Genomic DNA, 11,241 nt, shown 5'->3' with positions numbered 1-11,241 from the left:
GTCTTCTGCCTGAGGCACGTTTCCCAAACAGACCTGTGTAGTTGCTAAGCAGTCTGCATATCCTATGTGAATAATGCTGAGGTGGGAGGCTTGTTTAATACCTCACCTACTCAAAGATGAAGCAGACAAGCCATGAAGGATAGAGGGCGATAAATGGTACCAGCCAGCCAAAGAAAGAAGGAAATCTTGAAATCCAGTATCCTTAGAAAGCTATTATTCTTGAGAGAACCGCCTCTTCTCTCTGAAAATATTGTTGGTATTTTCCCACGCTAGGACAACAGTGTAATGGCTGAAAAGAAAATTACTCCAGTTATTTTAATGTAAATAATGAGCTGTGTGTTTGATATAATTTAATTATTTAATTATCCATGAAACTCTTAATTTCTGGTAGAAACCTGGTGTACATGAAGGTGAAGCAAAGTTACTGACTCTGGAGCTAAACCATCTCCAGAAGACACTCTCCATCCCTGGAACCTCTTGATTAAGCCAGATGAAGCCTGGCTGAAGTTAACAAGAAATATCAAATCATAACCTGCATACAAACTTGGATTTTAGAGGAAGATAGAAAGCTAATAGCTGTTGTAGCTACAGTATTAGTAGTGGTAGCATTTCTTAAATACTTGTTACATAATATGATAGTATAAAATATATACTGTAGCAGCATAAGGAATGACTTTTAGCACAGCCTTCTGATAAACAGTTTCCTAGACTCAGATTTTAAAGGTGATTGGGCAGGTGCTTGGTGAGATGTTAGAAAGTGTCTATGAGATTAAAGTTTCCTTTGAGAATCATATTAGAAGTTTATCTGTGTAAGTGCCCCAACTCCATTAAAATTCAGGTTCACTGGCCTTATGACTGATGGTGTCATCAGATTGTGCACCTAATCTGATGAAAAGACAGGCTGTTTACAGAAGGAATAGCTTTCTTTCTTCATTTGCCCCAGCCTCATGGCCTGTTTTTCTTGCACCAGTTTGAATGATTATGTAGTTTCAGAGCAAAAAGAGAAAAAACCCATTCTCTGCTGCCTCTTGGGGTAGCACAGTTATTCAGCCCAGTGCAAAGGAGGAGCATCAATGTGCAATGTAAGACACTGCTGATACTGCTCACCCACAGAGTAATGGGCGTGGACAGCCAGCTCTGACTGCACGTCCTAAAGCAGGGGGCAGACCTGAAGTTTTGTTCTGGCCAGTGTGCCAGAACAGCCCAGCCAGGGAAGCCTCAAAGCAGGTCTGACCAGGGCACACTGTTTCTGCCTCGTCCCCTGGCCTTCTCGTACCACTGCTCTGTCTGAAGCCAGGTCTACCCAGCCCTCTCCAGGACAACCACTCTGGTTATTAAACACCAGCAAAAGACTCTCCTAGGCTGTTTTGTAGCCTTTTCTAGGGAAAGCAGCATATTAATCTGATCCTCCCCGAGCCTCAATGTAAGTAGAAAATAATTTAATTCTCTCATGCCAAAGCCTACCTACCAGTCAACCCTAACAACAACAAAAGCAGTAAAAACATGGTTTTAACAAGACACCTGACAAACTGCAGTGCTTCCATAATTATCTCCTTGTCATATCTGTTTAGTGTGAATCGTGAATTGATACTTGAGCAACCAGGATCCAGTGGATGGAGTTTGTGCCTGCCAAGTCAGCGTGCAGAGCAGAGCTCAGGCACACATAAGGCCTTTTCCATGTATTCCTCTGTGTGAGACTGGATCACCGAGACTGCCAAGCTCTTGGGGCAGATACTACTGCTGCATCCACTACTCTTGATCCAGGACACCTGGACCCAGATTAAGCACCGCCACAGTACAAAAAACAGTATCAGGTTCATGTTTCTTCTGTACCTTGCTTGCAAATGTCTTCATTACACTGACAAAATTTAAAGACCTTTCAGTTTGTCTTGAAATAAACTTTACCAGTTGTATATGCAGTCCAGTGCTATACTGTATCTGTGATTGCACCTAAAAGGTAAAGTTTACTTGCTAACTGTAGTTGTGTACAATGTAAGCACAAAATACACCTTAAAGATGATTACTGAAGTTCACTCATCTTGAATCATTTAAGGTTCAAAATTTAAGCAGAAAAAGACTAATTTTATTCCACGCTTTCCCCATCAATATTATGGCATCACCCTCTGTGGGAGTTCCTCTACTATTATTGTAGCACAGTACCTAACAACAAAATACAATTCACCTGTTTGCAATTTATGTGGTATTTATGTGTCGCTGTGCTTGAGTTTGGGTAGTCCAGGCTAGCCCCCAGCACAGCAGCAGATGTGTGGGCCGTGCCCTGAAAGCCTCACTCAGGGGTACAGCTGGTAGAGTTGCATGGGTCAGGCTGGCATACTCTATGGCTTTTGATAGTACAGAAAGTGCTGAGGATAGGGTTAAAGGATGGAGAGGAGCCGTCAGTATGAATCCCAGAGAGCTTTATTCCCCGGGGGATCAGGGACCAAATGAGCTGAAGAGCTAGGGCTACAGCAGCTTATATACAGGGGAGGAGCAAGGGGGGGGGGTTACAAATCATCAACCAATAAGGAGTCTAAGAGGGGGGAAGCAAGGGGAGGAGAGTACAATATCGGGACCAATAGGGACAAGAGGGCAGAGAGGACCAGTCACCTAGGCCATTGGGGCCTCGAAGGTTAGGAGATGGGCAGGGAAGGATCTGGAATATAGGGCAGGGTTTACATTGATGGGCAAGGAAAAGTCTGGAATAAAGGGCAGGGTGTATATTGATGGGCAACTGGGAACCTGGGGTGATTGGCCAAGAGGGGGATTGACAGGGACTCATTCTGGAAGACAGGCAAGGGTTTTGGAGTGAGTGACATAGGGGAAAAGGTGGGGAAAACTCAGGAAGGAACTATTCCCTTTTAGGGGGAAAGGTATTTGGGAGCAACCTACTGTTATAAACACTTAAACCATTAACAATAAAAATACACCACCACATTTATGTGGCAAAGAAATGGATGAATTTTAGATTATAAAGTTAGACAGAAGCACTGATACCCTCACAAGCATAAACCTGGGTATTTTTTACTGCTGCTGTTGCGCTCCTTCTGTGACCTTGGGCAAGCCATACCAGTTCTGTGTCTTCAGACTCACAATGCACCTGGGTGGGCAGAACCACTGTTCGTCTGGTAAAACTCTCAGGGCCTTAAGTCCTACGGGCCTCAGTGTTGCTGGATTTTAAAATGAGGTCAAAGTCATACCCAGAACTGCCTATACATGTGCAAATTTACTGGCCTAAGTATAAGGATGTAATTATGCCAGCACAGGCGTATCAGAATATTTTGCCACGTAGAAACATCTTGCACTTGTTGCTTCATATCTCCTTCTAGGAACGATGACTGGGTAAAGCCAAAGTATTTGTTGAAGAATCAGTTTCAGTTCAATCTTGCTTGCGCAACACTTATCTGACTACAGTAAAGATCCCTGTAAACACAGCAGGCAGGAGAGGCTCGCCGTTCCACACGTGGGCTCCAAACTTCCAGCCAGTTCCACTTTGGAGCTGACACTTGCAGATCCAAATGGGGCACAAGTGCATTTCAGAGGGACAGCAGCGTGAGGCTTCATTACTGTGGGTGTGACTGCACAAGAAGCCTCACACACTGTACTGGGTTTACTCGCATGAATGAGGAGTAAGTGCAGCAATACCTAATGGGCAGGAGGATGTCCACGTGTAAAACACCTGGGGATAGAGAGTGCTCTGTCATTGGGAGGTATTACAGCAATTACTTCAGTATTAAGACTAGACCAAGTCAAGACTGAATCACCGGCAAAACATAAATTCGACCAGCAATTGACTTTAACTCCAAGTCTATCGGCATCCGTCCCTGTCCCCGAAGCCCCGCTGCCGGAGCTCCCCAGCCCCTCCGGAGGGGCAGAAACGCCTTTTAAGCCCCAGTGAGGGTGTCGGAAGGGGCTCACACCCGGGGCGGGGGTCGGCCAGCGGCTTAGGGCACACAGCGGCCGGGCCGGGCCGTGTCGGGGCCGCTCTCCGGCGGCGGGCGCAGCGCTCCCAGCGGGACCCGGCGGCGCGGCGGCGGGGGCGGGAATTTGGGGAGGATCCCTGGCCGGGCCGGTGCGTGTGTGAGTGCGTGTGTGCGAGTGTGTGTGCGAGTGTGCCGGTGAGCGGCGGGGGCGGCTCCGGCCGCCTGACGCCGGCCGGGCCACATCCATCGCGATCCCGATCCCGATCCCGGCGCGGAGGAGCTGCCTGCTGGCCGCCCGTCACCGCCCGCCAGCCGGTAACAACTTCGCGTCCCCCCGCGCCTCTCCCCGCTCACTGCTCCCGGGGCCGGGCGGCCGTGCCCGCGCATCCTCCTCCTCCTCCTCCTCCCCGGCGGTCCCTGCCCGGCGCTGCCGCGGTGCTCCCCGGCGGCGGGGCCGGGCGGCGCGGCGGGAGCGGCTCCGGGCAGCGCTGCGCTCCCGCTCTCCTCCCCGGCATGATGGCGTCCCTGCGGCGGCCCGGCGGGCACCGCTCCCGGCTCCAACTTGGAGGGTAGGTGCCGCGCCGGGCCCGGCGGGCGGCAGAGCCCTTCCCCGCCGGGAAGCCGCCGTCCTGCGGCTCCTCCCCGGCCCCGGCCCCATCGTGGCCCGCGGGGACGCGGCGGAGCCCCGGCCGGCGGGGGCAGGGGCCGCCTTTGTGTGTGCGGGAACAGCCCTTCGCCTCCCGCCTCGGCCCATCCGCGTCCCACTCCCTCTAATTTATCTTCTTTCTGCTTTTTCCCCCCTTTCTTTCTTTCTTTCCTTTCTTTCCGCAGCCCCTTACCCTCCTGGGTTGTTTTTTTTTTTTTTTTTTTTTTTTTTTCCTTCCCCTCCCCTTCTTTCTTCTTTAATGACAAATCTGCTTAGAGGTCAAGGAAAGTTCACTTCTTTTTTTTTTCCTTTTCCCTGTTAGAGGGTTTGGATGCTTGAGATTTTCCCCTCCTCAGTATAGTTGCTTCGTATAGTTGTTTCGTACAGCCAAATAATCTTATCCTGAATATAGATCTTTAAAGCTTATTAAAATTTACTGGCGTGGAAATATTCAGTCATGCGTTCTAAAGGATCTGGGCCAAATACCGACTTTTTTTTTTAATATAAACTGAAGTCAGAGGGAGTTCTGACCGAGGCAGGGTTGCTGTGATTGCTCTTTTGTTAATAGATCAATCTGAAGAAGGTACGTGGTCCGACCTTACTGTTTGCTTTTACAGTATCTGGATAACAACAGCTTATTCTGAAAATTAATCGTTATTTTATTGTATTTTAGGATGAAATGATGCTCACTGCATGTCTACAGTTTTATTTGGGGAAGTATTTTAAACTGAGATTAATAAAAACAGTATTGTTAGAGCCAGATGGGGAAGAGTAAAAGTAGATGTGTATTTCAGATTCAGGCAAATGGGAAAGATCATTGCCTGAAATATGTCAGTGTTTAATGGATGTCAGTATTCAAAGATACTGCACCTTAAAACTAACATGCTTCCTAGGAAAGAGCTGTCATAACTGATAGCTTGGATCTCTTTTGCACACAGAGGGGAAGTCAGAAAAAGAAAACTCGTTTAATATTTTTTCTTCCAATAGTTATATATGTTTTGAAGCAGCACTCAGAAGTAAGAATGAAAACTGTAGCTTACCCAGCCCACGGAGAACACTTCCAGTCTCAGGTGTGTGTCTGTAATTCTTCATGCTGCTGACTGCATGCACCTTGTTGTGTCAAACAATAGGAGCAAACCATGTGAGGAAACATAAGTTTGGCTTATTTTTTTCTTTTACTTGTGAGTAATGACTTGGCTGAATTATGGGTCGTGAGTTTCTTAGTTGCAGCTGATTAGTACCTAATTTCCCTCTTGAACCAGAGAGCAGTGCTATGAAGCTTTTTCAAGATTCTCACTGAATTTTAGTGCAGGTTTTGAGTGTTCACTTCTCTGTTGTGGCTGGAAGAACATCAGTATGAAAATGAGAGAGATCTGGCTCTTTCTGGAGTTCTTGCTGTGGTTTTAAGGATGAAGTCGTGCAATTTACTTCAGACTGTAAGCAGGCGCTTTGAGAGAAATTTCCCTTGATTTGGGTGATCCAGAAGGCTTCCACAGCTATGGGAAATGATCAGTTCAAGGCATGATCAGGTTACCCTAAGGGTAGGGATTTGTCCTTGCATCTGTTTTGACCTGATTACCATTGGGTATGTAATCAAATACATTTTTTTCCTACTCTGTTCTGTTCAACTTGCTTTTTTGTGTACCCTTGAAGATGTGATGATCTGATACATTTGAGAGAAGTGACTGAGTAAACAGATGGAGATCTTTCTGTTTTGGTATAAATATTAACTATCAAATCAAATATTTGAAAACTGATGAGTTTGGTGTTTGCTTTTCCTCTGTAGTTTGAAAACAGAAGTAAAGGGTTGAACGTGAAGGAAAACAATACAAAGGTTAATAAAAGTGCTGCTTGTGTTTCTGAGTACTGGGAAATTATTCCATTTAAACTGTGAATTTCCTTGCTTGCTATAAAGATTTAAATTTTAAAAATGAAAGGGTTATGACTGTTTTGTTCTTTTTTTTTTTTAAATTAAAGCATGAATGCACTGGGATATTACATATTACCAGTGTTCTGCTCTGTGCAGCCCAAGCTGTGTGTGTAAAATATCATTTGAGTAGTCTTACAGGCCTAATGGAGGCATCATCTCAGCTTTATAAATAATGTAAGTTGTGTATAATGTGGAGTCCCCAGAGACTGCAGAGAAAGCATCATTACCAGCCTTTTCAACCTGCTGGAGATCTTAAATTGATTTACAGCACTGAACTGGTGCAAAATGATACATCAGGATGACACAGGGTCAACCTGTAAAAGTCTATGATGTGAGCCTGTTAGTTCAGTCATCGTAATTAAACCATATTACGAGGGCAGCGAAGCAAGTGTCTGTGACATGTCCCATTGTGCTTCAGATACGGCTGGTTTAAGAATCAAATGAAGAGAGCATCGTGTGTATTATTTAAGTTACGCAAAGAGTAGTTGAAATTAAAGTTTGTGGCCCTGTGAAGAGCAAAAGCTGCTCCAATTTAGGTTGGCCCTCAACCTCTTCCTTGCAGTCATTAGGAGCTGAAATAGATGAAGGCATGTGCAGCTTCGGGATGTACGCGTAGGGAAGTGGTTGTGAGTGGCTCTCTGAAATTTATACATCCTTTCTCAAGGATCAGCTTGAGAAAGCTTTTACCTGCAGACTGTGCTGTCAGATATCAAAGGAACAAACAGACAAACAAGCCAACTGTTTGGCTTTTTTCCCCCTAGTATTTCTATCCTACTGAAGTTTGTAATTGCCTGTTGGAACATTCTTGCTGATCTGAGTTCTTGTATAAGACAGAGCACTTTAGTAATTTCTTGAACTATATGGCCAAATTTCTTCTATAACAGAGACTGTAATTTTGAATATGAGTTTGCATAGGTCGCTTTCCTTAGTGAAGACAAATGTGGCTTCAGATTCATGTTTTCCTCTAGCAGCCCTAGAAAATAGCATGCCAGAGGTAGTAAAATGTTTGCTAAATACTCAGCATCTAAGGTCTTGCTGTTTCTGCTGGTAAAATCACTATGATGTGTTTTGGGAAAAATCCTGCAAAAACAACTTTTTTCCTTCTTTCTGCTAGTCAGTGTGCTGCTTGGGGATTTGAGAGTTTCACATTTGTTAGTGTTTAAACCAGCTCCTCATACCTGGATTGGTGTGAATTTTTAATCTCCTGAGGTTCTCCCAGCCCAGAAAGAAATGTACTTTATTTTTAGTCATAAATATAAGTAAAAAAATAATTTTAAGGCATGCAAGTGAAGCAGACAGAATAAATGGTCACTAGTGGTAAGAGATTTATTAGTTTCCAGGTTCAGTTGCACCTCAACAGCATGTACTTTAGCTAATGTGCTTTTTGAGTGACGCATAAAGGAATTAAAGCTCACTTTGGAGTGCAGTGGCTTTTAAAATGTGGATGTGGAGCTGTCTTCTTCTGTGTCAGTGCAGATGGAGAAACTACGGTATTGGAGAGAAAGCCATAAAATCTGTGAAAATGAAAGTCAGATTGCACAAACTGCTTTATGGTTAGTGAAGTGAGCCTACCGATGTGTGGGGGTTTTGTTGGTTTTGTTTCTGGTTATTTTTTTAGTTTCTGGTATGGGTTTTCATTACAAACTCACCCAGTTTTGCTTTCAGACTCGGGAAGGATCTGTTCTGCCCATAAAAACTTCCCTTTTTTCCCCTGTAGTTACAGCAAACTAATATTCTTCCACTGTGTATAGCAAAAAACTGAATGCATACCAGTCTTAACAATTAAAGGATGATATGCAGTTCCTGGAAGTTTTCCTTTGAAATGTACTGGGTGGAAAATTGGAGTTCAAAATATAAACCCCAAGTTGTTAAGAATAGTTTGAAATGCTGGTGACTTACGGCTTCATCTACACAGTCATCTTGCAATTTTCAAGCTATTTTGCTCAAGGTAGAGAAGTCATACAGAATTTTTATATTAGAATGGAGGGTTCTGCTTGGGATGGGAAGGAAATTACTTTAAATTGATATTTTTCAAGTTTTAGAGTTGTATCCCTGCAGTCTGGGGTATAACTATTCCCATTGTAATGTCAATGTTCTTCAAGATTTGAAATAACCAGAGAACACTTTTGATTTGGCCTTTTGTGGAGGGCTTTACAGAGGGTGGATTCAGGGGTGAGGGCACCCTTGGCTGGCTAATGGCTGCCACAAAGATCCCTATCCTCCTCGTCAGACAAATGGTAATTTGCATTACAGAAGCTTTTCAGGTTGCTGTGTATTTGAGTGGGGGATGCCTGTGTTTTTTAACGGGTAGAGATGACAAACATTTCATAAAATGGGCTGATTTTAAGGAATGAAAACATTTTCTAGAATGGACCCAGATCATACAGGATTCTCTCCCTGCATCCATTTGACACTTGCATATATTGGCACTGGAAGTTCCTCTTAGTTTATTAGGAACAAAGGGCAAGCATTCTACTCCTGATTAGACTTTGTGAGGTCAAGTATCCTACACATGAAACACTGAACTCTGTTGAGCTGTGGAGATGGGTCCATTTTTATTATTTTTATTTTAGGAAAGGAGGAAGGATGTGTCAGAACTGTGGCAGTAGGATTGCTCTGGTGGAAGGATTTTGGGGCCATAGTGCCACACAGCAGCTGGGTTGAGTTGTCATCAGATTCCAAGGGCTTTTCTGCAAGCACAGATAGCTTTGGTCAGTTGTACTCTTCTGGTGATTGCTGTCTTGGAGACTGTGTAGAAGCTGGGTTTAGATCAGGGGTTGAAGTTTTTTCTTCCTGTCTCTAGACTTGCCAATGTAGGGAAGTAGAGCTATTCTGGGTACTTGCACAGTTTGGTCATTCTAATGTAGCTCTGTAATTGTTCTGGACTATGTCATTTTTATTCCAGTATGTATTATGTATGTACTTGGGAGGATGATATTAGAACAGATGTCACCAGTCTCTCCCATTTGATTCTTCCCCCACCCTTTCTCCAGCGTGCACAGGCGAAGTCTAGAGTGCAAGGAGGAAAACAAATTATTTTTAAACATGCTTTTATATAAGTCATTATATTTAGGCACTGTTCAAAGCAGTATCATCCAAACCCAACTATTATGTTGAGTTGGCATGTAAGCAAATCATTAATGTGGTTCACCAGTGATTTCTGAAGCATTATTTCATATTTCTGTACTCATAAAGGGAACACTTCCCAACATGGCAGCAGATGAGACTAAGTCAGTGTAGACAGTCTGAATTATAGCACTTAATGGCATTCAGAAGTATATCACTTGCATGTTTTTGTCATTAAGACTACTAAAATGCCAATCCACATCAAAGTGAGCTATGGATTATCAATCCAGTATTGGGTAACTTGAAAATAAGATACCCATTAAATTTTTTTGCAGTGATGAAGTGATTATAGACAGAATTTTGAGAGTTTTTGCTGTCTCCTCGTGTTTTTTCCCCAGCATGGGTCTAAGACTCTCATCTGCCCTCCAGTTTTAACCGATGGACTTCGCTTCCTTCAGTACTTGGAACTTGTTTGAGGGGAAGCTGAAAATAATGTCCTCTCTATACAGATTTCATTCATGAGTAGAACTTGGATTTCAGGGTTTGCAGCATTACAGAGTTTTTTTCTACAGAGGTGGCAAGACTAATGTACATGTTTAAGGATGTGTCTAAGTAGATGAAAGCAAAAAAAAAAGCATATGCACTTGCAAGCACATGCACTTGACACTTCCGTAGCGGGCTGAAAAATTTTCCATGAGTTCAGAGAACCTTGTATGTTCAGATTGATTGGTGCATGCAGTGATCATAGTTGATAATACCTTTACTTGCTTTTCTTTCTCATTGTTCAGCACTGCAAATTGGTATCTCATTCTTCTGTGTTTACATGAAAGATTAAATGACTGTGATATTTTTCTTGTAAATAATTTCAGACTTGTGATTTCAAGCATTTTAAGGCATTGAAAATAATATCAGCATTCTGTCTGGTGCAGTATGTTGAAACCAGGGCACGAGACTCTTAAAAATATTTTATTCTTACAATGGTGTATATGTAGGATCATTCATGTGGATAGGTGTGCTATAAGTGTGTGTGTGCATATGAATACCTAAAATAATAGTCACTGCTGTTGAAAGTTAAATTGTTTGGGTCAGATAAAGGTAGGCTACACCTATATATAGTTGAGAAGAGCCTGTAAATTTATCAAGGTCTGTGAATATAATAACTATTTATATATAAATACTTAAATGCCGTTTAAATGCTTAAAAGCTTAAAATCAGTTTTGGTTAAAGATGAAGTAAATAACCGGAGAAACGTGTTGCAACAAACTGTGGCTTCCCCTTAAGTTTGTTCCTGAGGGTGATAGGAGGAGGAAACATGCTGTTTGGTCAGATGCTGTTAATGAGCTGCATATTTGACATCATTCTGCCAGTGTATTTCACCTTTGTATCTGTTAGGTTTCATTTGAATATTGATGTGGGAGGAATTAATCAAGCACCCTTGTTGCCTTACATGCATCTTATTAGTAAAGGCTTTGATTCAACTGATCTGTTGAGGGAAAAATATGTAGCTTGTAACCTTGTAACTGGACATACTTTCTGTGACAGGGGAGGGAGGGGTCCCAAAATTTTGTCAAGATAAACATGGTAGTGTGCATAAGAGAGGGGGTGGAAGGTGGTGTGGAACTGACATCTCCTGCTCTTTCAGTTGAGGGTTTAATCTCTGGAGTGTCCCTGTAATTTAT

The 11,241-nt window shown here is 43.3% G+C and overlaps 1 protein-coding gene across 2 annotated transcripts in view; it reads left to right on the top strand.

Moving 5' to 3' along the window:
• The first annotated feature begins 3,905 nt into the window (after nt 1-3,905).
• SMAD1 (SMAD family member 1) overlaps nt 3,906-11,241 on the top strand; it is a 43,671-nt gene continuing 36,335 nt past the window's right edge. Inside the window, exon 1 of one of the 2 annotated variants that reach the window (XM_058838415.1) lies at nt 3,906-4,235. The gene's annotated coding sequence lies outside the window, so the exon portion shown is untranslated. Of the gene's footprint in view, nt 4,236-4,353; nt 4,490-11,241 lie in introns of those variants that run through there. The other variant, XM_058838417.1, reaches the window with a different exon arrangement.

This window comes from Poecile atricapillus, chromosome 4, assembly GCF_030490865.1.
Source record: "Poecile atricapillus isolate bPoeAtr1 chromosome 4, bPoeAtr1.hap1, whole genome shotgun sequence".
NCBI lineage: Eukaryota > Metazoa > Chordata > Aves > Passeriformes > Paridae > Poecile > Poecile atricapillus.
This window is presented reverse-complemented; position numbering and strand designations above follow the sequence as displayed.